We start from the raw sequence: 25,836 nt of genomic DNA on the forward strand, positions 1-25,836 counted from the left end.
GGGTTTGATTTGACCCATTATACACTTGGGGACCAGTCACAAAATTTGGAGCTAAACGAAGAGCCAAACATCTTGAAAGTTCTGTTGTGTTTGGAGCTAGGAGTTTGGTCCAGGCCCATCTCTTGTGATGAGATAAAGTAGCATCCATACCAGGTGGGATGGTAGGTCTGTTGGGTGGAGGTCTGTACCCTGGGCTGGAGTTTTGTATTGGCTGAAGACGGTAAATGGTAAATATTGGTTATAAAACAAGAAGAATGCGGAGTAAAAAAATCTGGTTATGAACTGATGTGTTTGAACTGAAGAACTGTCATGAAGGAGGATCCTGGTTAAAAACACAAACCTGCTATTGTATCAGGCCAAGATGTCAGAAACGAAAGGGTGCTCACATGTGGAACCACCAGATATTTGGTTTACTTGGTTAAATTTGATGGGATGAGGTTGCCCTGCTTTTGGACAATGTGGTTTTGCAAAACACTTCACAACATTTTTAGGAAGCTTTTTGCAAAAGGAGAGAAGGAACAAGCTTACCCACAGTGACTGCCACCATATGCTATGACTAGTCAATTTACCAACACATCATTTTCTTGATCCTGAAAGCTGTCCTAATCGGGCCCAGCACAGTGAGTCAATCAGATGATATCACCACGTCCATCAGGTCAGCTAAACCCTGAGAAACACCTGGCATGTGAATCCAAGGTTCGTGCTGTTACTCCCAGCTCCATGTGCCAGTTTCCTTTCCTACCTTATTTCTTTTCCCTGTCTCCTATCTTTCTCTTTTTGCCTTTCACCCAATAAGAGCATGGCTTAGCACGCCAGGACAAATATACACTTATTACTCTACTGTGAAAAAAAAGACAAATACTTTACTAAGTTTTCCTCAGCTAAAAATAAACCTTACTCACATCATACCTGCAGTACATTGTAAAATCTCATGATGAGATGTAATTGACTCAGAACTCCAGCATATTAATGTTTTTGTTCTTTAACTTTTAGGATGCAACTTTAAATACACTTTCTCTGGAGACAGTTCTATTGCACATTTAACAAGTCCTGCTTTAAATAGTCCTGCCTTGAGTGCAGGGGACTGGACTAGACGACATCTTGAGGTCCCTTCCAGCTCTGCAATTCTATGATTCTAAGTGGACAAAATGGAAAATTGACTCCTTTAATGATAGTTATACAAGATTCAGAGTAATACTGAGACTTCAGAACTATTTTGTATCACTACAGCTCATCAAACTAGAGATGCTGCCATCTGGATTGGCCCAGTGACTTAGCATGTAGAACTTCTTATGATGGGCGACTTTTCAAATTAGTGGCGCTTAGATGCTCCACTACTGTCTAAGGGCCCCAATATGTAACTGAAACTAGGAGTGTGCTTCCTGGAGCTTGCTAGCAGCTAGCTCTGTGCAAGCGCATGGGCTAAAATCCGCCATGTGACTGAAGTGGCGTAGGTGCAGGCTAGACACCAGAGTACGTAACCAGGGGGTTGGGTGGGACTGTACTCGGCAGACTATCTGGCTGCCACTTATGCCGCTGCGGCCACGCTGCTATTTTTAGCCCACTAGCTCAAGCAGAGCTAGGCAAATGTGTTTGCCCGTGCTGGGAAGCACGCGCCTAGCTGCAGTAGTCTAGGCATACCCTTACTCACAGGAGCGGTCCTGTTGACTAGGGTTGCACTGTAACACCTCCAGGGGTTTATGCCGTGGCAGTAGCTTGGACCCTGCGGAGGGAACTGACGCCCTCTTATCGGAAAACCAGCTGAACAGCAGCGACTTTTTTGTTTTTTGCGCATGTGAGCGAACAACCAATGATATTGACAAAGGCAGATTTAGAATGTGATAAAATTCAAACTAAAATCTCCATATATTTAGACACTGTCAGTCAGACTCAGGCAAAACTCCCGATGAAGTAAACACAAGGCACTGCTGTGTGTAGTGTTGAAAGCAACCCAAAAGAACTAAAAATAAATTGTTCTGGGGACCTTGCATAATTTAATTCAGAATAGAACAGCAAGAAATCATTTGTTTTATTATGGCATGGAAAAATAATGCACCCCAGGTATGATTTTGATCTCGTACGGCTTTTATGCAGGTGTAATTTCATTGACTCATAGTGGAGTTACTCCTGATTTGCACTGCTGGGAGTCAGATCAGAACCAGGGACAAATGAAGAAATCTGTATTTCTTTATTCAAAATGATAAAAGAATGAAGTACTATGAAATCTGACCACAGCCTCATTAATAAATATTTTAATATGTCAGCATGTCTGCAATGTAAACTGGTGACACAGGCACCAAGAAGACAAAAAATGATTTAATGTCATAATCATGACTAACTTGCTGTCATGCCAGTTCATGGACAGTATCACATACGTAGTGTTCTGTTGATTGGTTCTGTTGATTGCATTTCTTATACACTAAGAAAACAGATCTCTGCCTAGCCTATGGAAGTAGCTGCTTGCTGCAGTGATCCCTGGGTGCTGGTAGATTTATGTTAAATTATGCCATTAAGTTAATATTTGGACTCCATACAACTGTTTCAAATGTGGGGGGGGGGGGGGGGGCGGCGGGAGGGAAGAGGGGAATTGTTCTAGGACAGTGGGGCTCAAACTTCTTGCATATTGTTGTCCACTTCTTGGTCATGTCTAGACTCGGAATATCCCTCATATTTTAAAATGTGGTAACTAAGATATTTTAACTTGTGCTGACTGAAAAACCTGAACCATTTCAATGAAGATTTTTGTTGAAAAAAAATTCAAGAGCGAAAGGGGTTTTGTTCAAAGTTGAATATTTGATGGAAAAATGTCATTAAAAACCCTCAAAGTTAGGAAATTCCAAGCTTTGCTCATTTTAACTAATATGATTTTAAACAGGGCTTTGCTCCTAGTGTAGACAGAGTAAGTCATGTATAAAAATATACTACCTAGGCATGGTTAATGTTAAGATATAGATACTCAGGCCTGTCTGTAAAGGCCTACACTTTAAGAATGTAGGTACATGTTTATCATTTAGCTGGTTATAGAGGTATAAAAGAAAGAATCAAAATCACTGTCTGCTTGTGTAAGGGTCTTCTCTCACTGTGACAGTCTGAGGCCCTGTTCTTAAGCTAAGGCCTTTGGCTAAGCAGTGGGAGCAGCCATAAACTGGGAAGGGTATGGTCATATCCTCACATTGAAATAAGGCAATCTGGGGCTGTTAGAAAGGTGATTCAATCTATCACCTCCAGAGAAAGGGAAGAGCCTAGAAGATGTAAAAGGAAATTTAGTTTGATAGTTTTCTGTTTGGTAAGGACTCACTTATCAATAGACACAGCTGGGAAACCCTTATGTCTTTATAGACGTAGTTGTAAAATCCTCACTTCTGTATTGTTTTGTCATGATAGTTCCCCCTTTGTTATTGTTTATTTGCATGGTCTTTGTCTGGTCCAGTGTTTGTTTCGTCTGCTGTATAATTAATTTTGCTGGATGTAAACTAATTAAGGTGGTGGGATATAATTGGTTAGCTAATCATGTTACAATATGTTAGGATTGGTTAGGTAAATTTCAGTAAAATGATTGGTTAAGGTATAGCTGAGAATATTACTATATAAATTAGGGGCAAACAGGAAGTAAGTTGGGATTTGAAAATTAGGAAAAAAGAACTTGGATTTAAGCTTGCTAGAAGGTCACCCCAATAAACATAGAATTGTTTGCACCTTTGGACTTTGGGTATTGTTGCTCTCTGTTCATGTGAGAAGGACCAGGGAGTGAGAGGGTGAAGAAATAAGCCCCCTAACAGCCCTAGCCTCCCCCTTAAGATTAATCAGGACCCATTGGAGCATTTTTAAACATCACTGTTGTTGCCTAAACTAGTTGTTGAGTGGTGTTCTCAAGTGTATTAATTTATATATGTTATAAAATCCCTTCATTTTTCCCAGTCTAGCCAAGCCCAAAATCTACTCTAGTCATGGCCCAGGCTTAAATCGCAGAAATATCACTACTTGAAGACTAACATGCTCCACCAGTATGGCAAATGCAGCTCTGAAGCCTATTTGGCCGTGTTTTGCAAATCTTGCATTGGGAACTGTTTCTCTATTTTATGTTCCCTTCAAAGTCTCTACCATTTGTTTAAATTCTCTGTTCAGATAGTTTCCTCTGTGGGGGATGCTGCATCTTCTATCAGCCACATTGACATCTTATTACAGTGTGTACCTTGAAAAACTGGGGAAAAGAGAAAACTCTTGGATCAACTCCCTACTGTGGACTGAGGTGACTGTACAGAGTAGAGAGCTTGAATCTGATGCCTGCACCGTCCATCATTAATAATTCAAAATAAAGCAGCACTGTGCATGGTTTCACCAGGTGCAACTCCAGAGGTTTGATATAACTCCTAAAGGCCCCTGAAGAGATACAGTGTAAGGACCCAATTCTACTCTTGTGGCCCTGGATGCAAGGCTCTCTTTCTGTATGGAGAAGGGCTGCATGAAAAAGGGAGGTTGGACAGACACAGCACGCAACTGTGTGGTAAACCCTGCCTTTGGGTAAATAGCTCGTGTTGTTCAAAGCGAAGCGTGATAGAATAGGAACTGGCATATGAACGTTCCTTTTCATCAGAGGGTAAGCAATTTTCAGCCTGCTTGCAGCTTTGGGGGCACAATTCAGATCTCTCAACCATGACCTCTTGGCATGCCCCTCCTGTTGAAGAGCCTGGTAGTATAGAATCCATCTCCTACCATGGAAAGAGTCCTTCTCAATTAATGTCTTATTCTGAGTGACAACATTAACTCTAGCTATGAATAGGCCAACTGCAGTAACTTTGTTACTCATCAAAGAGTTCCCCATTACCTTACATAGGACAGGTGGGATCAGAAGACCTTCCTGCATCAAGAAATTGGGAAAGCACACATACATTTTCCTGTTCTCCTGTGGAGTAAGGTCCACAGATCTACCATTAGTTGCATGTAGGCAGGGATGGAGAACTGACCTTGAAATGGCTGCACACAAGCTGTTTCCTGATTTATTAACAGACTAGTGAGCACAGCCATGCTCTCAAGAACAGCAGTAGATAAATCTTGCCCATCAGCTCTGAAGCACAAGGTGGCCAGGTTGGAGATTTCTTCTGAAGAAGTGTATGTCTCCCCTCAAGCAGCTGCTGCTGCTCTTAGGTAGGCTGGCCAGAGTACAGAAAGATAAACTAAACTTTTTGCTTTGTAAACCTTTGGTACATTTGAAATCAGAAACTTTGAGGCCTTACTGACCCTTGTAGCCAGATGCAAGAGAAGGGCACTAATAAGGAAGCTATATTTTTTTGTTTAGCTATATTTTTCATACTGTGCAGACACCTAAGCTATGTCACAGACTTTTTGTTGGGAGCAGAGGCCCAGGACATGGGAACTGTAGCGCTATCTTCTGTGATTTATTCGGAGATACAGAGTTGACTCTATTGATGAATGCTTAGTTTGTCCTAAGTACCACTTTGTCCACATGGAAAATGCAGCACTGGTGCATGGATACCTCTCCTAATGCCAACCGTCCACTGACTGACAAGACTGCTATGGAAAACATCACTTGAGACAGAGAGAATATGTAAAAGCACTTTCCTTAGAGTCCCAGGCCTGCAATACATTACCCATATAAGCAGTCGTTACTCATGCAAACGCCCACACACAGATAGAGTGGGGCCTTACACCACAAATCATCTAAACTTCACCAGACCGCAGACCTGATTTTTAAAATGATTCTGCAGGACCTTTCAGTGAAGCTTGTAAATTCTGCCAGGAGCTGACAGGATTTTAAAAGGTGTCAGTAATTGTAGCAAAAGCTCCAAAATTAATTCCCACATTTACTATATCTATATCTATCTATCTGCATCCTCATTAGTACCAGTTCTTGCTGCAAGGACAAACAAATCTGAGGCTTATCGTCCAAGCCATTTTGAGATAGAATATTAAAAAAAATTATAAATTTTTCCAAAAATGGAAAAGCTTGTTCTTTCCCCGAAGCATTCATGCTTCACTGACATCTTGTCCAACGAAGCTCAAGTTTTTTTGTAAGGCCCCCAATGCAAAATATGCGGTGTAAATGAGGGGTTGTTGAAGACTTGAGATGGGGAAGAAGGAGGTTCAAAATCCAGCATAAATAGAAAGCACGTTGCATCCGTCAGTACGGAGTCACTCCTGTGACTCTGTAATAGACATTGTTGTCTGAATAAACCTTAATGCTAAAAAGCCAGATCGTGCCCTCAGTGTTAAAAGACTCCCCAGTGAGATCAATGGAGAGTTCTGCTTAAAAACTGATAGTACAATATGGCTGAAGGTATTTAATATAATGAATCTCCCATCTTAGCAGCAAGCCCCCTAATGTGGTATTTCGGTAAAGGTACCAGCAGTTTAAAATAAATGAGGTGGAATGCAGAGGCAGAATAGAAACACGCTGGGCTAGTCGGGAAGTGAGTTGTTTCCAAGCAATGGTGCAGTTGCCACCAAGCTGTGCCATTGTGTATTGTCTGTGCCGCCTTCATTGATTAAAGACAGAAGATCACTTCTAAGTGGCCTGATTCTGTAGCTGCTGCATATAAATATTGTGGTAGTGTGTTAAGAGGGACACAGTTTCATGATGAGTTGTTTGTTTGTTTTTTAATAAAAATAGCTGCTGTTTGAAGCTACTCTGAGATTTGAAATGTTAGAATTAGTCCTGAAGGAGATGGGTTTGGAGAGAGGAGCTCTCATGTAAGGAGAGAGCAGCTGAGGTGATTAAAGGTGTATGGTAAATGCAATTTATTACATAGCTCTGCAATGGATCACTACCATTTCTACGTATGTGTAGTGCTCCAAAGGGGGCAGGGAGGAAACAAGGGACACCTCAGTCCCTGGAAAAATCATGGAGCAGGTACTCAAGAAATCAATTCTGAAGCACTTAGAGGAGAGGAAAGTGATCCGGAACAGTCAGCATGGATTCACCAAGGGCAAGTCGTGCCTGACTAATCTAATTGCCTTCTATGACGAGATAACTGGCTCTGTGGATGAGGGGAAAGCAGTGGACGTGTTGTTCCTTGACTTTAGCAAAGCTTTTGACACGGTCTCCCACAGTATTCTTGCCAGTGAGTTAAAGAAGTATGGGCTGGATGAATGGACTATAAGGTGGATAGAAAGCTGGCTAGATTGTCGGGCTCAATGGGTAGTGATCAATGGCTCCATGTCTAGCTGGCAGCCGGTATCAAGTGGAGTGCCCCAAGGGTCGGTCCTCAGGCCGGTTTTGTTCAATATCTTCATAAACGATCTGGAGGATGGCATCCATTGCACCCTCAGCAAGTTTGCAGATGACACTAAACTGGGAGGAGAGGTAGATATGCTGGAGGGTAGGGATAGGATATAGAGGGACCTAGACAAATTAGAGGATTCGGGCCAAAAGAAATCTGATGAGGTTCAACAAGGACAAGTGCAGAGTCCTGCACTTAGGATGGAAGAATCCCATGCATCATACAGACTAGGGACTGAATGGCTAGGCAGCAGTTCTGCAGAAAAGGACCTAGGGGTTACAGTGGACGAGAAGCTGGATATGAGTCAACAGTGTGCCCATGTTGCCAAGAAGGCCAACGGCATTTTGGGATGTATAAGTAGGGGCACTGCCAGCAGATCGAGGGACATGATCGCTCCCCTCTATTCGACATTGGTGAGGCCTCATCTGGAGTACTGTGTCCAGTTTTGGGCCACACGCTACAAGAAGGATGTGGAAAAATTGGAAAACATCCAGCGGAGGGCAACAAAAATGATTAGGGGACTGGACCACATGCCTTGTGAGGAGAGGCTGAGGGAACTGGGCTTGTTTAATCTGCGGAAGAGAAGAATGAGGGGGAATTTGATAGCTGCTTTCAACTACCTGAAAGGGGGTTCCAAAGAGGATGGATCTAGACTGTTCTCAGTGGTAGCTGATGACAGAACAAGGAATAGTGGTCTCAAGTTGCAGTGGGGGAGGTTTAGGTTGGATATTAGGAAAAACTTTTTCACTAGGAGGGTGGTGAAACACTGGAATGAGTTACCTAGGGAGGTAGTGGAATCTCCTTCCTTATAAGTTTTTAAGGTCAGGCTTGACAAAGCCTTGGCTGGGATGATTTAGTTGGGGATTGGTCTTGCTTTGAGCAGGGGGTTGGACTAGATGACCTCCTGAGGTCTCTTCCAACCCTGATATTCTATGATTCTAAGGATTTGGCTAGGCCCACCCTGCACTACTTGTATTAGGCAGCAGAGCTGGTCAACATGCGAGGGAGTAGGGAGCAATCTGCATGCCATAAATCACTGTTGTATCAGGCATGCAGCTTCTGAGAAGGCTTCCAGATGCTCCCACTGGAGTGGTTGGGCTCCACTCAGCCCAAGCCCATTACTGTGGCTAAACAGCATAATCAAGCCCCCAACATAAAGCCTGGATACTGTGCAATGAAGCAGGAAGCTACTCCATATTTATTCTTGTCCCCATTGTTCAGTAAGTGGATCTCTGTCTCATGCACTGAGAGAGAGGGTTGGGAATTTTCCACTAACTTTTTTTTTTTTGACAAAATTCTGTGGGAAAATTTCAAGGTTGCATAAGTTTTTCCAATTTCTGTCACAAAAATCTAAATGAAATATTTTGTTTCAGGTTGGATTGACCCAAATGAAAACATTTTGCTTTGTTGAGCCTAATCAAAATGTTTCGATTTGGGTCAGTTCCACATTAATTGTGTCCACCTGAGCTGCCACAGTGTATCTTGGGAGTTTGTCATTTGGATGCCTCATTCCCCCATTTTCCTCTCTGGGCTGGACTCCTGCGCAGAACTACATCTCCCAGGAAACAAACTCAGACTTCCCTCCATCTGAACCATTGCAGTGCATCATGGGAGTCTCATGACCGTAGTTCATGACTGGCAATTCAGTCCAAGACATTCCAGTTTTTGATCAGCTCTATTTGCTACACATTCCACATTCTGTGTACTGATGGCCCAATGTGCTCTTCATTAATCCAGTATTAATTTGGAGTAGATCTGCAGACTTTCATAGAGTTACTCCATTTACACAGTGGGAACTAGAAATAGAATTTTGACCCAAATATGGCACAGGGCCACAAGTTCTCTGTCTCATTCACTATATATACTGTGCTTCATGGTATATTGTCTAACCTGCACACTGAATAAGGCAAGAATCCTTAAATTTGCAGAAAACCTTAACTTGGCATTTTGAGTATTCCATTTTGCAACCTTATCATTCTTGTAATGGAATTATTAAAAAGTACAAATAATCAGTGTTAATTATGTAAATGTAATACTAAGGTTACATATTTAAACACAAAAAGGCAAGAGCTCCAGTAATAATATTACTTCTTCAAACTGCATATATGCTATAGATTTCAGTATATATTTAATAGCCTAAGTGGTCAAATATTATTAGGTATGTGCAGTGTGGGAGAGATAAGGTACCACAAGAACATTCAGTCTGGAAATCCTTGACTTTATGTTTAAATGTGTCACCTTCATGTTGCATTAACAGGTTTTTTGTATTTTCTTTCTTTCAAGAAAATAAAGGGGAGGGGAAAAGAAATTGCTTGTGCTTATTAGCATTTAAATGGAGCCAACTAGGCTTTGAGGTTCACACCTCACTGAGATCAATGGAGTGCTGAGGAATAGAGTTCGTATCTCACTGAGAAGAATGCGTTTGTGGAGGGGTGCACTCTCACTTTTGCTGCTATTGTTTGGTTGGGGACAATTTTCTGCATGGCTGGATTAAGAGGGCAGCAGGAGCTGGAAAACAAACCCAGCCAATATTCATCTTTTGGAGGAGTGTACGAGTGTTTGAATAAGGCATTTATAATCTCCGCCCTGCAACTCTCCCAGCTATAGTTGGTAACACTATGCCTAGCTCTGCCACATCTTCCCATGTTGGAGGTGGGGCCAACAGCAGTGCATGTCCAGGAAGAAGAGCGGTCAACAAAAAATGGGAAGGCTGAGATCTGCAAATGAGAATGCCCTGGTAGAGCCCTGCCTGAGTTACACTTGTGGCATTACCATGAATTGCACACAATCCCCTTCCACCTCTACTATCTTCAAGAGTGAAGAAAAGCCACAGAACAGACATTACTGCTATTTCTACCATTAGCCATATTGACAGGTTTCAGAGTAGCAGCCGTGTTAGTCTGTATCCGCAAAAAGAAAAGGAGGACTTGTGGCACCTTAGAGACTAACAAATTTATTTGAGCATAAGCTTTCATGAGCTACAGCCCACTTCATTGGAGGCATGTAGTGGAAAATACAGTGGGGAGTCAACCACTGAAAAATCATGAGTCACCCCCATGCCAAAAAATCATGGTATTAAAAATACCCTAATTTTGGGGATCTTTTTGTCACCTGCTTTGTGAGTCTTTAGGGGATGGGGAATCATGTTTTCAAACTTTATTGTATAGCTGTGAGGGCTAGAAACTTCCTTTTAAAGGAAAGCTGAGATTCTCACATAGTCACATGGATTCAGGAGTGTGGGGGGAAGCCCTTTAAGAAAAACACCAAATATCCTGCGACTCCTAATAAAAATCACCAGAGTTCGCAATGCTACATTAATGTATGAAGCGACATAACTGCTGATAAAACAGCAGGGAAGCACGTTGTGTACAGTAGGGGTTACACTGACAATCTAGCCCTCTCCATTGTTCTGAACAGAGCACCTTTACAGCAGCTGCAAAGAGCTGACTCAATTCGAAACTGCCAGATAACTACCTTTGCCCTCACTGTGTTCCCTTTTCCTTCCTTCAACAGCACTGGACCTACTGAATCCTGGAAATAGAGATGGGTATTTGACCCTCATCTTTTGGGAAGAGAGACTTTTGGAGTTCATGTCTCTCTTTAGGATTCACAGGATACTCAATCCAATTATTCTTAATCTCTGTTTCTACAAGATTACGTAATGATTCATGACTAGCAGGTAATGGTGATATCCTCTCAATTCAGAATTGGATTGCTACCCTTTTGGAATTCTACAGATCCCTTATCTATACTGCTTAAGCCTGGAGGTTTCCTAAATCCAGTATGGTGCAATTTTACCTCTAGAGTCTATGCTAGGTTCTGGAGACCTCTTAGTTGTCTTCTCTTCTGTCCCTAATCAACTTTCTGGTTTTGATCCCAGTGTGATTTTCTTTCCTAAACTTACAATAAATAGTTTAGTGTATGCCATAACTTAGTTCAGCATTTCCCAAGGTGTGGAGCATGCCTTTTTAAGGAGAATGCATATGCAGATAAAGAACTAGCTGAGGTGCAGACAGGCCTCTGAATTGTTTTCTAGAGTCTCAGCTTTTATTTTTAGTAAGTATCTAGCTGTTATAGTGGTGAAGAAAACCTTGAAAATGTGACCCAAGTGAAACTGAAGAGTGGTATCTGCTCCAGTTTGCTGAGACCCTGGAACAAAAATTCTGATGGGTGAACTATCCCCATCCATTTTAATAGAATCATAGAAATGTAGGGCTGGAAGGGACTTCAGGAGGTCACCTAGTCCAGCCACCTGCACTGAGGCAGGACCAAGTAAACCTAGACTAGCCCGATAGGTATAATTTCTGCTAACTCAAATGCTACTGATGGTATTTTAAACATCAAGTTAGTTAACTCATTCAGGGTTCATCACAGCATATCAGAAAAGAAAGACTGCTACATATTATGAAGATCTGCACAATCTATTCTGAGTGACTAGTTGTTTTGGGTAGGTCTTTAACAGCTCATGGCAGAGCTGAAGGGGGAGGATGGGGCGAGGGTGTCTGGTTTCACATTCTTTACGAGGGTCTCGGTGTTCCAAAGTTGGGGAAATGCTGACTTAGCCAATAAGACTTTTGCCAGCTTCTCATGTTATTTTCTTTGCAATGTGCTAAATGTGTCACTTGTCAGGGGATTTGCTGCCTGGCCATATGCAGCACAAGAGGCAGCCAGCCCTTGCATAGGACAGGGTGGGCTGACACAATGCACGGCCGAGTTATGCTCCTCAGAACAGAAGTAATGCTGGTGCCAATATCGGCTGCCGTGTGAGTAGCGGCTGGCTAGCAGTGCACTAACCCCACTCATGTAGGACAGGTTTTAAGCACTTTGTGCATGCATGGAGAGGGGGCAAGGACTTTAAAAGCTTACAAAAGCCTTCTTGGCTAAGTGATGGCTAACATTTGCTCTAAAATTAGGCTTGGAGCCTAGCTCTGTCCTCTTTTCAGCCTGGGGCGTGCTCCTTCATTTTAGTTCAATAAGCCTCTCACGGTACATCTACGCTGCAACTGAGAGGTGTGACCGCAGCACGGATCAAAGCTAGCTTGATTAATAGCATCGAAGTCATGGCAGCAAGGGCAGCACTCGCTTGAGTGTGTACCCGGAGTTCTAGAGACGGACAGAGAAAGTGTGAGTCTGTGGTGGGATGGGCAGAGCCTGGACACCCTAAATCAGGGGTTCTCAACCTTTTTCTTTCTGAGGCCCCAACATGCTATAAAAACATCATAGCCCACCTGTGCCACAACACCTCTTTTTCTACATATCCAGTAGATTAAAAGCCAGGGCCTGCATTAGGGTGTAACAAGCAGGGCAATTCCCTGGGGCCCCACGCCCGAGGAGGCCACGCGAAGCTAAGTTCCTTGGGCTTCACCTTCAGTGCCGGGTGATGGGGCTCGGGGCCTTGGGCTCCTGCCCCGCATGCTGGGGCTTGAACTTTCTGCTATGAGCTCCAGCAAGCCTAATGCCGACCCTGCTTGGCAGCCCCCCCCGAAACCCAGACCTCTGGTTGGGAACTGCTGTCCTAGATCAAAGCTACCTTGGGTACGTCTACACATGCTGCAATCACACCTCCTGACTGCAATGTAGACATAGCCCTAGAGTAGAGTACAACTTTGTGCCAAAGAGTTATTGTGCTTGGTGTTAAGGGGCTTGTTACATCATCTTCTTCCAGTTCTACACCAGCACAACAAAGGGTGGGATTAGCTCTATGTTGACATTTCCACAGCACTTCATGAAAAGCACTACAATACCCTACAAAAGCACTCCTGGGGTAACAGGAACTCATAATACAATTGAGGCAATAAGTCCTGGGAGGGAGGGAAAGGAGTGCGTGCATAGTAACTCCTTTGGCCAATGCAGCAGTGGTTTTCCACTTAAGGACACCATATCCAGTCCTTAGACACAGGACAATCATAACCTAGAGCTTTGAGCAGTGAGGTGGAAAAGTGGGAAAATGGAGGTGAGGAGAACTTTGAATGTCAAAAGTTCATGGGACCCTTCTGAGGAATAAACGGAGCAACTGAAAAAGTGTAAGCCATCTTCCTAGGAAAAAATCTACCCCAAATTAGTCAGAGACCATCTTCTGCTAATTAAAAAAAAATATGATCCAATGGAAATGCCATCCTGGTAAATATTTATAAGGTCATTTTGATCTGGAATGATACATATACATATTTTGAAAAGAATTCTAAATAAAAACCTTGGACGTTGCATTACACTTTCATGTTCAATCAAGCCCTCATTAATCCTCACGCTATCTTGTGTGAGGTAGGTGAGTGTTACTGTGATAAAGAAGTGAGGTGATTTCCTCAGTGACGCAGAGGAAGTCAGTGTGGGAGATGGGATTTGAACTCAGTAGTGGCAAATATCTACTCCCATGCATACACTACTGGATTTTGTTGCCTCTAGAAGTTTCTTTACTGAGTAATAACTACAGTAGTCTTTAAAGCATTGCAAACTTCCATCCCTCCATGTTTTCCTTGCTGCTGATTTAATCTGTTTTTATTCTGGGATTTTATCATCATGACAAATGTCTGTATTTCAGAATCAAAATGTGAATCCAATTTTGTAAGTTTGTCACTGTTTTTCTCAGTAGTGATAATCACTCTTACTTTGTCACAGTTCTCCCACACCTGTAGGCAAGGAACTTTCAAGTGAAAGATTAACCCTAGATATTAGCATTTTCAGAGAAAACAGTAGGGCCCTACCAAATTCACGGCAATCTAAAACGCATCACAGACTGTGATACCTGGTCTTTTGTGTGCTTTTACCCTTTACCATACAGATTTCACAGAGGAGACCTCATACTGGGGGTCTTGACCCAAAAGGGAGTTACAAGGGGTTGCAAGGTTATGTAGGGGGGGTCACGGTATTGCCACCCTCACTTCTGCACTGCCTTCAGAGTTGGGTGGCCAGAGAATGGCGGCTGTTGGCCAGGTGCCCAGCTCTGAAGGCAGCGCCCTGCCAGATACAGTGCAGAAGTAAGGGCAGCAATACCACACCATGCCATCCTTACTTCTGCAATGAGTTACTTCTGCACTGTATCTGGCAGGGCGCTGCCTTCAGAGCTGGGCACCTGGCCAACAGCCGCCATTCTCTGGCCACCCAACTCTGAAGGCAGTGCAGAAGTGAGGGTGGCAATACCGTGACCCCCCTAACATAACCTTGCAACCCCTTGTAACTCCCTTTTGGGTCAAGACCCCCAGTATGAGGTCTCCTCTGTGAAATCTGTATGGTAAAGGGTAAAAGCACACAAAAGACCAGGTATCACAGTCTGTGATGCGTTTTAGATTGCCGTGAATTTGGTAGGGCCCTACTGTTTTCTCTGAAAATGCTAATATCTAGGGTTAATCTTTCACTTGAAAGTTCCTTGCCTACAGGTGTGGGAGAACTGTGACAAAGTAAGAGTGATTATCACTACTGAGAAAAACAGTGACAAACTTACAAAATTGGATTCACATTTTGATTCTGAAATACAGACATTTGTCATGATGATAAAATCCCAGAATAAAAACAGATTAAATCAGCAGCAAGGAAAACATGGAGGGATGGAAGTTTGCAATGCTTTAAAGACTACTGTAGTTATTACTCAGTAAAGAAACTTCTAGAGGCAACAAAATCCAGTAGTGTATGCATGGGAGTAGATATTTGCCACTACTGAGTTCAAATCCCATCTCCCACACTGACTTCCTCTGCGTCACTGAGGAAATCACCTCACTTCTTTATCACAGTAACACTCACCTACCTCACACAAGATAGCGTGAGGATTAATGAGGGCTTGATTGAACATGAAAGTGTAATGCAACGTCCAAGGTTTTTATTTAGAATTCTTTTCAAAATATGTATATGTATCATTCCAGATCAAAATGACCTTATAAATATTTACCAGGATGGCATTTCCATTGGATCATATTTTTTTTTAATTAGCAGAGATGGTCTCTGACTAATTTGGGGTAGATTTTTTCCTAGGAAGATGGCTTACACTTTTTCAGTTGCTCCGTTTATTCCTCAGAAGGGTCCCATGAACTTTTGACATTCAAAGTTCTCCTCACCTCCATTTTCCCACTTTTCCACCTCACTGCTCAAAGCTCTAGGTTATGATTGTCCTGTGTCTAAGGACTGGATATGGTGTCCTTAAGTGGAAAACCACTGCTGCATTGGCCAAAGGAGTTACTATGCATGCACTCCTTTCCCTCCCTCCCAGGACTTATTGCCTCAATTGTATTATGAGTTCCTGTTACCCCAGGAGTGCTTTTGTAGGGTATTGTAGTGCTTTTCATGAAGTGCTGTGGAAATGTCAACATAGAGCTAATCCCACCCTTTGTTGTGCTGGTGTAGAACTGGAAGAAGATGATGTAACAAGCCCCTTAACACCAAGCACAATAACTCTTTGGCACAAAGTTGTACTCTACTCTAGGGCTATGTCTACATTGCAGTCAGGAGGTGTGATTGCAGCATGTGTAGACGTACCCAAGGTAGCTTTGATCTAGGACAGCAGTTCCCAACCAGAGGTCCGGGTTTCGGGGGGGCTGCCAAGCAGGGTCAGCATTAGGCTTGCTGGAGCTCATAGCAGAAAGTTCAAGCCCCAGCATGCGGGGCAGGAGCCCAAGGCCCCGAGCCCCATCACCCGGCACTGAAGGTGAAGCCCAAGGAACTTAGCTTCGTGTGGCCTCCTCAGGCGTGGGGCCCCAGGGAATTGCCCTGCTTGTTACACCCTAATGCAGGCCCTGGCTTTTAATCTACTGGATATGTAGAAAAAGAGGTGTTGTGGCACAGGTGGGCTATGATGTTTTTATAGCATGTTGGGGCCTCAGAAAGAAAAAGGTTGAGAACCCCTGATTTAGGGTGTCCAGGCTCTGCCCATCCCACCACAGACTCACACTTTCTCTGTCCGTCTCTAGGACTCCGGGTACACACTCAAGCGAGTGCTGCCCTTGCTGCCATGACTTCGATGCTATTAATCAAGCTAGCTTTGATCCGTGCTGCGGTCACACCTCTCAGTTGCAGCGTAGATGTACCCTGAGAGGCTTATTGAACTAAAATGAAGGAGCACGCCCCAGGCTGAAAAGAGGACAGAGCTAGGCTCCAAGCCTAATTTTATAGCAAATGTTAGCCATCACTTAGCCAAGAAGGCTTTTGTAAGCTTTTAAAGTCCTTGCCCCCTCTCCATGCATGCACAAAGTGCTTAAAACCTGTCCTACATGAGTGGGGTTAGTGCACTGCTAGCCAGCCGCTACTCACACGGCAGCCGATATTGGCACCAGCATTACTTCTGTTCTGAGGAGCATAACTCGGCCGTGCATTGTGTCAGCCCACCCTGTCCTATGCAAGGGCTGGCTGCCTCTTGTGCTGCATATGGCCAGGCAGCAAATCCCCTGACAAGTGACACATTTAGCACATTGCAAAGAAAATAACATGAGAAGCTGGCAAAAGTCTTATTGGCTAAGTCAGCATTTCCCCAACTTTGGAACACCGAGACCCTCGTAAAGAATGTGAAACCAGACACCCTCGCCCCATCCTCCCCCTTCAGCTCTGCCATGAGCTGTTAAAGGCCTACCCAAAACAACTAGTCACTCAGAATAGATTGTGCAGATCTTCATAATATGTAGCAGTCTTTCTTTTCTGATATGCTGTGATGAACCCTGAATGAGTTAACTAACTTGATGTTTAAAATACCATCAGTAGCATTTGAGTTAGCAGAAATTATACCTATCGGGCTAGTCTAGGTTTACTTGGTCCTGCCTCAGTGCAGGTGGCTGGACTAGGTGACCTCCTGAAGTCCCTTCCAGCCCTACATTTCTATGATTCTATTAAAATGGATGGGGATATTCACCCATCAGAATTTTTGTTCCAGGGTCTCAGCAAACTGGAGCAGATACCACTCTTCAGTTTCACTTGGGTCACATTTTCAAGGTTTTCTTCACCACTATAACAGCTAGATACTTACTAAAAATAAAAGCTGAGACTCTAGAAAACAATTCAGAGGCCTGTCTGCACCTCAGCTAGTTCTTTATCTGCATATGCATTCTCCTTAAAAGGGCATGCTCCACACCTTGGGAAATGCTGAACTAAGTTATGGCATACACTAAACTATTTATTGTAAGTTTAGGAAAGAAAATCACACTGGGATCAAAACCAGAAAGTTGATTAGGGACAGAAGAGAAGACAACTAAGAGGTCTCCAGAACCTAGCATAGACTCTAGAGGTAAAATTGCACCATACTGGATTTAGGAAACCTCCAGGCTTAAGCAGTATAGATAAGGGATCTGTAGAATTCCAAAAGGGTAGCAATCCAATTCTGAATTGAGAGGATATCACCATTACCTACTAGTCATGAATCACTACGTAATCTTGTAGAAACAGAGATTAAGAATAATTGGATTGAGTATCCTGTGAATCCTAAAGAGAGACATGAACTCCAAAAGTCTCTCTTCCCAAAAGATGAGGGTCAAATACCCATCTCTATTTCCAGGATTCAGTAGGTCCAGTGCAGTTGAAGGAAGGAAAAGGGAACACAGTGAGGGCAAAGGTAGTTATCTGGCAGTTTCGAATTGAGTCAGCTCTTTGCAGTTGCTGTAAAGGTGCTCTGTTCAGAACAATGGAGAGGGCTAGATTGTCAGTGTAACCCCTACTGTACACAACGTGCTTCCCTGCTGTTTTATCAGCAGTTATGTCGCTTCATACATTAATGTAGCATTGCGAACTCTGGTGATTTTTATTAGGAGTCGCAGGATATTTGGTGTTTTTCTTAAAGGGCTTCCCCCCACACTCCTGAATCCATGTGACTATGTGAGAATCTCAGCTTTCCTTTAAAAGGAAGTTTCTAGCCCTCACAGCTATACAATAAAGTTTGAAAACATGATTCCCCATCCCCTAAAGACTCACAAAGCAGGTGACAAAAAGATCCCCAAAATAAGGGTATTTTTAATACCATGATTTTTTGGCATGGGGTGACTCATGATTTTTCAGTGGTTGACTCCCCACTGTATTTTCCACTACATGCCTCCAATGAAGTGGGCTGTAGCTCATGAAAGCTTATGCTCAATAAATTTGTTAGTCTCTAAGGTGCCACAAGTCCTCCTTTTCTTTTTGCGGATACAGACTAACAGGGCTGCTACTCTGAAACCTGTCAATATGGCTAATGGTAGAAATAGCAGTAATGTCTGTTCTGTGGCTTTTCTTCACTCTTGAAGATAGTAGAGGTGGAAGGGGATTGTGTGCAATTCATGGTAATGCCACAAGTGTAACTCAGGCAGGGCTCTACCAGGGCATTCTCATTTGCAGATCTCAGCCTTCCCATTTTTTGTTGACCGCTCTTCTTCCTGGACATGCACTGCTGTTGGCCCCACCTCCAACATGGGAAGATGTGGCAGAGCTAGGCATAGGGTTACCAACTATAGCTGGGAGAGTTGCAGGGCGGAGATTATAAATGCCTTATTCAAACACTCGTACACTCCTCCAAAAGATGAATATTGGCTGGGTTTGTTTTCCAGCTCCTGCTGCCCTCTTAATCCAGCCATGCAGAAAATTGTCCCCAACCAAACAATAGCAGCAAAAGTGAGAGTGCACCCCTCCACAAACGCATTCTTCTCAGTGAGATACGAACTCTATTCCTCAGCACTCCATTGATCTCAGTGAGGTGTGAACCTCAAAGCCTAGTTGGCTCCATTTAAATGCTAATAAGCACAAGCAATTTCTTTTCCCCTCCCCTTTATTTTCTTGAAAGAAAGAAAATACAAAAAACCTGTTAATGCAACATGAAGGTGACACATTTAAACATAAAGTCAAGGATTTCCAGACTGAATGTTCTTGTTGGTACCTTATCTCTCCCACACTGCACATATCTAATAATATTTGACCACTTAGGCTATTAAATATATACTGAAATCTATAGCATATATGCAGTTTGAAGAAGTAATATTATTACTGGAGCTCTTGCCTTTTTGTGTTTAAATATGTAACCTTAGTATTACATTTACATAATTAACACTGATTATTTGTACTTTTTAATAATTCCATTACAAGAATGAACATAGGTTGCAAAATGGAATACTCAAAATGCCAAGTTAAGGGTTTTCTGCAAATTTAAGGATTCTTGCCTTATTCAGTGTGCAGGTTAGACAATATACCATGAAGCACAGTATATATAGTGAATGAGACAGAGAACTTGTGGCCCTGTGCCATATTTGGGTCAAAATTCTATTTCTAGTTCCCACTGTGTAAATGGAGTAACTCTATGAAAGTATGCAGATCTACTCCAAATTATACTGGATTAACGAAAGAGCACATTGGGCCATCAGTACACAGAATGTGGAATGTGTAGCAAATAGAGCTGGTCAAAAACTGGAATTCTTTGGACTGAATTGCCAATCATGAACTACGGTCATGAGACTCCCATGATGCACTGCAATGGTTCAGATGGAGGGAAGTCTGAGTTTGTTTCCTGGGAGATGTAGTTCTGCGCAGGAGTCCAGCCCAGAGAGGAAAATGGGGGGAATGAGGCATCCAAATGACAAACTCCCAAGATACACTGTGGCAGCTCAGGTGGACACAATTAATGTGGAACTGACCCAAATGGAAACATTTTGATTAGGCTCAACAAAGCAAAATGTTTTGATTTGGGTCAATCCAACCTGAAACAAAATATTTCATTTAGATTTTTGTGACAGAAATTGGAAAAAACTTATGCAACCTTGAAATTTTCCCACAGAATTTTGTCAAAAAAAAAAAAGTTAGTGGAAAAATTCCCAACCCTCTCTCTCAGTGCATGAGACAGAGATCCACTTACTGAACAATTGGGGACAAGAATAAATAGGGAGATAGCTTCCTGCTTCAGTGCACAGTATCCAGGCTTTATGTTGGGGCTTGATTATGCTGCTTTAGCCACAGTAATGGGCTTGGGCTGAGTGGAGCCCAGCCACTCCAGTGGGAGCATCTGGAAGCCTTCTCAGAAGCTGCATGCCTGATACAACAGTGATTTATGGCATGCAGATTGCTCCCACTCCCTCGCATGTTGACCAGCTCTGCTGGCCTATAATACAAGTAGTGCAGGTGGGCCTAGCCAAAATCCTTAGAATCATAGAATATCAGGGTTGGAAGAGACCTCAGAGGTCATCTAGTCCAACCCCCTGCTCAAAGCAAGACCATCCCCAACTAAAATCATCCCAGCCAGGGCTTTGTCAAGCCTGACCTTAAAAACTTAAAGGAAGGAGATCACCTACCTCCCTAGGTAACTCATTCCAGTGTTTCACCACCTCCTAGTGAAAAGTTTTTTCCTAATATCCAACCTAAACCTCCCCACTGCAACTTGAGACCACTATTCCTTGGTCTGTCATCAGCTACACTGGAACAGTCTAGATCCATCCTCTTTGGAACCCCCTTTCAGGTAGTTGAAAGCAGCTATCAAATTCCCCCTCATTCTTCTCTTCCGCAGATTAAACAAGCCCAGTTCCTCAGCCTCTCCTCACAAGGCATGTGGTCCAGTCCCCTAATCATTTTTGTTGCCCCTCCGCTGGATGTTTTCCAATTTTTCCAATCCTTCTTGTAGCGTGTGGCCCAAAACTGGACACAGTACTCCAGATGAGGCCTCACCATGTCGAATAGAGGGGAACGATCATGTCCCTCGATCTGCTGGCAGTGCCCCTACTTATACATACCCAAAATGCCGTTGGCCTTCTGGCAACATGGGCACACTGTGACTCTCATCCAGCTTCTCGTCCACTGTAACCCTAGGTCCTTTTCTGCAGAACTGCGGCCTAGCCATTCAGTCCCTAGTCCTGTACGGTGCATGGGATTCTTCCATCCTAAGTGCAGGGACTCTGCACTTGTCCTTGTTGAACCTCATCAGATTTCTTTTGGCCCGAATCCTCTAATTTGTCTAGGTCCCTCTATATCCTATCCCTACCTCCAGCATATCTACCTCTCCTCCCAGGTTTAGTGTCATCTGCAAACTTGCTGAGGTGCAATGATGCCATCCTCCAGATCGTTATGAAGATATTGAACAAAACCGGCCTGAGGACCGACCCTGGGGGCACTCCACTTGATACCGGCTGCCAGCTAGACATGGAGCCATTGATCACTACCCATTGAGCCCGACAATCTAGCCAGCTTTCTATCCACCTTATAGTCCATTCATCCAGCCCATACTTCTTTAACTCACTGGCAAGAATACTGTGGGAGACGGTGTCAAAAGCTTTGCTAAAGTCAAGGACAACACGTCCCTGCTTTCCCCTCATCCACAGAGCCAGTTATCTCGTCATAGAAGGCAATTAGTTAGTCAGGCACGACTTGCCCTTGGTGAATCCATGCTGACTGTTCCGGATCACTTCCTCTCTCTCTAAGTGCTTCAGAATTGATTTCTTGAGTACCTGCTCCATGATTTTTCCAGGGGACTGAGGTGTCCCTTGTTTCCTCCCTGCCCCTTTGGAGCACTACCATACGTAGAAATGGTAGCGATCCATGCAGAGCTATGTAATAAATTGCATTTACCATACACCTTTAATCACTCAGCTGCTCTCTCCTTACATGAGAGCTCCTCTCTCCAAACCCATCTCCTTCAGGACTAATTCTAACATTTCAAATCTCAGAGTAGCTTCAAACAGCAGCTATTTTTATTAAAAACAAACAAACAACTCATCATGAAACTGTGTCCCTCTTAACACACTACCACAATATTTATATGCAGCAGCTACAGAATCAGGCCACTTAGAAGTGATCTTCTGTCTTTAATCAATGAAGGCGGCACAGACAATACACAATGGCACAGCTTGGTGGCAACTGCACCATTGCTTGGAACAACTCACTTCCCGACTAGCCCAGCGTGTTTCTATTCTGCCTCTGCATTCCACCTCATTTATTTTAAACTGCTGGTACCTTTACCGAAATACCACATTAGGGGCTTGCTGCTAAGATGGGAGATTCATTATATTAAATACCTTCAGCCATATTGTACTATCAGTTTTTAAGCAGAACTCTCCATTGATCTCACTGGGGAGTCTTTTAACACTGAGGGCACGATCTGGCTTTTTAGCATTAAGGTTTATTCAGACAACAATGTCTATTACAGAGTCACAGGAGTGACTCCGTACTGACGGATGCAACGTGCTTTCTATTTATGCTGGATTTTGAACCTCCTTCTTCCCCATCTCAAGTCTTCAACAACCCCTCATTTACACCGCATATTTTGCATTGGGGGCCTTACAAAAAAACTTGAGCTTCGTTGGACAAGATGTCAGTGAAGCATGAATGCTTCGGGGAAAGAACAAGCTTTTCCATTTTTGGAAAAATTTATAATTTTTTTTAATATTCTATCTCAAAATGGCTTGGACGATAAGCCTCAGATTTGTTTGTCCTTGCAGCAAGAACTGGTACTAATGAGGATGCAGATAGATAGATATAGATATAGTAAATGTGGGAATTAATTTTGGAGCTTTTGCTACAATTACTGACACCTTTTAAAATCCTGTCAGCTCCTGGCAGAATTTACAAGCTTCACTGAAAGGTCCTGCAGAATCATTTTAAAAATCAGGTCTGCGGTCTGGTGAAGTTTAGATGATTTGTGGTGTAAGGCCCCACTCTATCTGTGTGTGGGCGTTTGCATGAGTAACGACTGCTTATATGGGTAATGTATTGCAGGCCTGGGACTCTAAGGAAAGTGCTTTTACATATTCTCTCTGTCTCAAGTGATGTTTTCCATAGCAGTCTTGTCAGTCAGTGGACGGTTGGCATTAGGAGAGGTATCCATGCACCAGTGCTGCATTTTCCATGTGGACAAAGTGGTACTTAGGACAAACTAAGCATTCATCAATAGAGTCAACTCTGTATCTCCGAATAAATCACAGAAGATAGCGCTACAGTTCCCATGTCCTGGGCCTCTGCTCCCAACAAAAAGTCTGTGACATAGCTTAGGTGTCTGCACAGTATGAAAAATATAGCTAAACAAAAAATATAGCTTCCTTATTAGTGCCCTTCTCTTGCATCTGGCTACAAGGGTCAGTAAGGCCTCAAAGTTTCTGATTTCAAATGTACCAAAGGTTTACAAAGCAAAAAGTTTAGTTTATCTTTCTGTACTCTGGCCAGCCTACCTAAGAGCAGCAGCAGCTGCTTGAGGGGAGACATACACTTCTTCAGAAGAAATCTCCAACCTGGCCACCTTGTGCTTCAGAGCTGATGGGCAAGATTTATCTACTGCTGTTCTTGAGAGCATGGCTGTGCTCACTAGTCTGTTAATAAATCAGGAAACAGCTTGTGTGCAGCCATTTCAAGGTCAGTTCTCCATCCCTGCCTACATGCAACTAATGGTAGATCTGTGGACCTTACTCCACAGGAGAACAGGAAAATGTATGTGTGCTTTCCCAATTTCTTGATGCAGGAAGGTCTTCTGATCCCACCTGTCCTATGTAAGGTAATGGGGAACTCTTTGATGAGTAACAAAGTTACTGCAGTTGGCCTATTCATAGCTAGAGTTAATGTTGTCACTCAGAATAAGACATTAATTGAGAAGGACTCTCTCCATGGTAGGAGATGGATTCTATACTACCAGGCTCTTCAACAGGAGGGGCATGCCAAGAGGTCATGGTTGAGAGATCTGAATTGTGCCCCAAAGCTGCAAGCAGGCTGAAAATTGCTTACCCTCTGATGAAAAGGAACGTTCATATGCCAGTTCCTATTCTATCACGCTTCGCTTTGAACAACACGAGCTATTTACCCAAAGGCAGGGTTTACCACACAGTTGCGTGCTGTGTCTGTCCAACCTCCCTTTTTCATGCAGCCCTTCTCCATACAGAAAGAGAGCCTTGCATCCAGGGCCACAAGAGTAGAATTGGGTCCTTACACTGTATCTCTTCAGGGGCCTTTAGGAGTTATATCAAACCTCTGGAGTTGCACCTGGTGAAACCATGCACAGTGCTGCTTTATTTTGAATTATTAATGATGGACGGTGCAGGCATCAGATTCAAGCTCTCTACTCTGTACAGTCACCTCAGTCCACAGTAGGGAGTTGATCCAAGAGTTTTCTCTTTTCCCCAGTTTTTCAAGGTACACACTGTAATAAGATGTCAATGTGGCTGATAGAAGATGCAGCATCCCCCACAGAGGAAACTATCTGAACAGAGAATTTAAACAAATGGTAGACTTTGAAGGGAACATAAAATAGAGAAACAGTTCCCAATGCAAGATTTGCAAAACACGCCAAATAGGCTTCAGAGCTGCATTTGCCATACTGGTGGAGCATGTTAGTCTTCAAGTAGTGATATTTCTGCGATTTAAGCCTGGGCCATGACTAGAGTAGATTTTGGGCTTGGCTAGACTGGGAAAAATGAAGGGATTTTATAACATATATAAATTAATACACTTGAGAACACCACTCAACAACTAGTTTAGGCAACAACAGTGATGTTTAAAAAGCTCCAATGGGTCCTGATTAATCTTAAGGGGAGGCTAGGGCTGTTAGGGGGCTTATTTTTTTCACCCTCTCACTCCCTGGTCCTTCTCACATGAACAGAGAGCAACAATACCCAAAGTCCAAAGGTGCAAACAATTCTATGTTTATTGGGTGACCTTCTAGCAAGCTTAAATCCAAGTTCTTTTTTCCTAATTTTCAAATCCCAACTTACTTCCTGTTTGCCCCTAATTTATATAGTAATATTCTCAGCTATACCTAACCAATCATTTTACTGAAATTTACCTAACCAATCCTAACATATTGTAACATGATTAGCTAACCAATTATATCCCACCCTTAATTAGTTTACATCCAGCAAAATTAATTATACAGCAGACGAACAAACACTGGACCAGACAAAGACCATGCAAATAAACAATAACAAAGGGGGAACTATCATGACAAAACAATACAGAAGTGAGGATTTTACAACTACATCTATAAAGACATAAGGGTTTCCCAGCTGTGTCTATTGATAAGTGAGTCCTTACCAAACAGAAAACTATCAAACTAAATTTCCTTTTACATCTTCTAGGCTCTTCCCTTTCTCTGGAGGTGATAGATTGAATCACCTTTCTAACAGCCCCAGATTGCCTTATTTCAATGTGAGGATATGACCATACCCTTCCCAGTTTATGGCTGCTCCCACTGCTTAGCCAAAGGCCTTAGCTTAAGAACAGGGCCTCAGACTGTCACAGTGAGAGAAGACCCTTACACAAGCAGACAGTGATTTTGATTCTTTCTTTATACCTCTATAACCAGCTAAATGATAAACATGTACCTACATTCTTAAAGTATAGGCCTTTACAGACAGGCCTGAGTATCTATATCTTAACATTAACCATGCCTAGGTAGTATATTTTTATACATGACTTACTCTGTCTACACTAGGAGCAAAGCCCTGTTTAAAATCATATTAGTTAAAATGAGCAAAGCTTGGAATTTCCTAACTTTGAGGGTTTTTAATGACATTTTTCCATCAAATATTCAACTTTGAACAAAACCCCTTTCGCTCTTGATTTTTTTTCAACAAAAATCTCATTGAAATGGTTCAGGTTTTTCAGTCAGCACAAGTTAAAATCTCTTAGTTACCACATTTTAAAATATGAGGGATATTCCGAGTCTAGACATGACCAAGAAGTGGACAACAATATGCAAGAAGTT

General features: G+C 42.9%; 1 protein-coding gene across 15 annotated transcripts in view; it reads right to left on the reverse strand.

Moving 5' to 3' along the window:
- Window positions 1-25,836, reverse strand: part of LOC102943985 (poly(rC)-binding protein 3) — a 703,847-nt gene that overhangs the window by 618,166 nt on the left and 59,845 nt on the right. The window lies entirely within an intron of this gene.

This window comes from Chelonia mydas, chromosome 2 (assembly GCF_015237465.2).
Source record: "Chelonia mydas isolate rCheMyd1 chromosome 2, rCheMyd1.pri.v2, whole genome shotgun sequence".
NCBI classification, from domain to species: Eukaryota; Metazoa; Chordata; order Testudines; family Cheloniidae; genus Chelonia; species Chelonia mydas.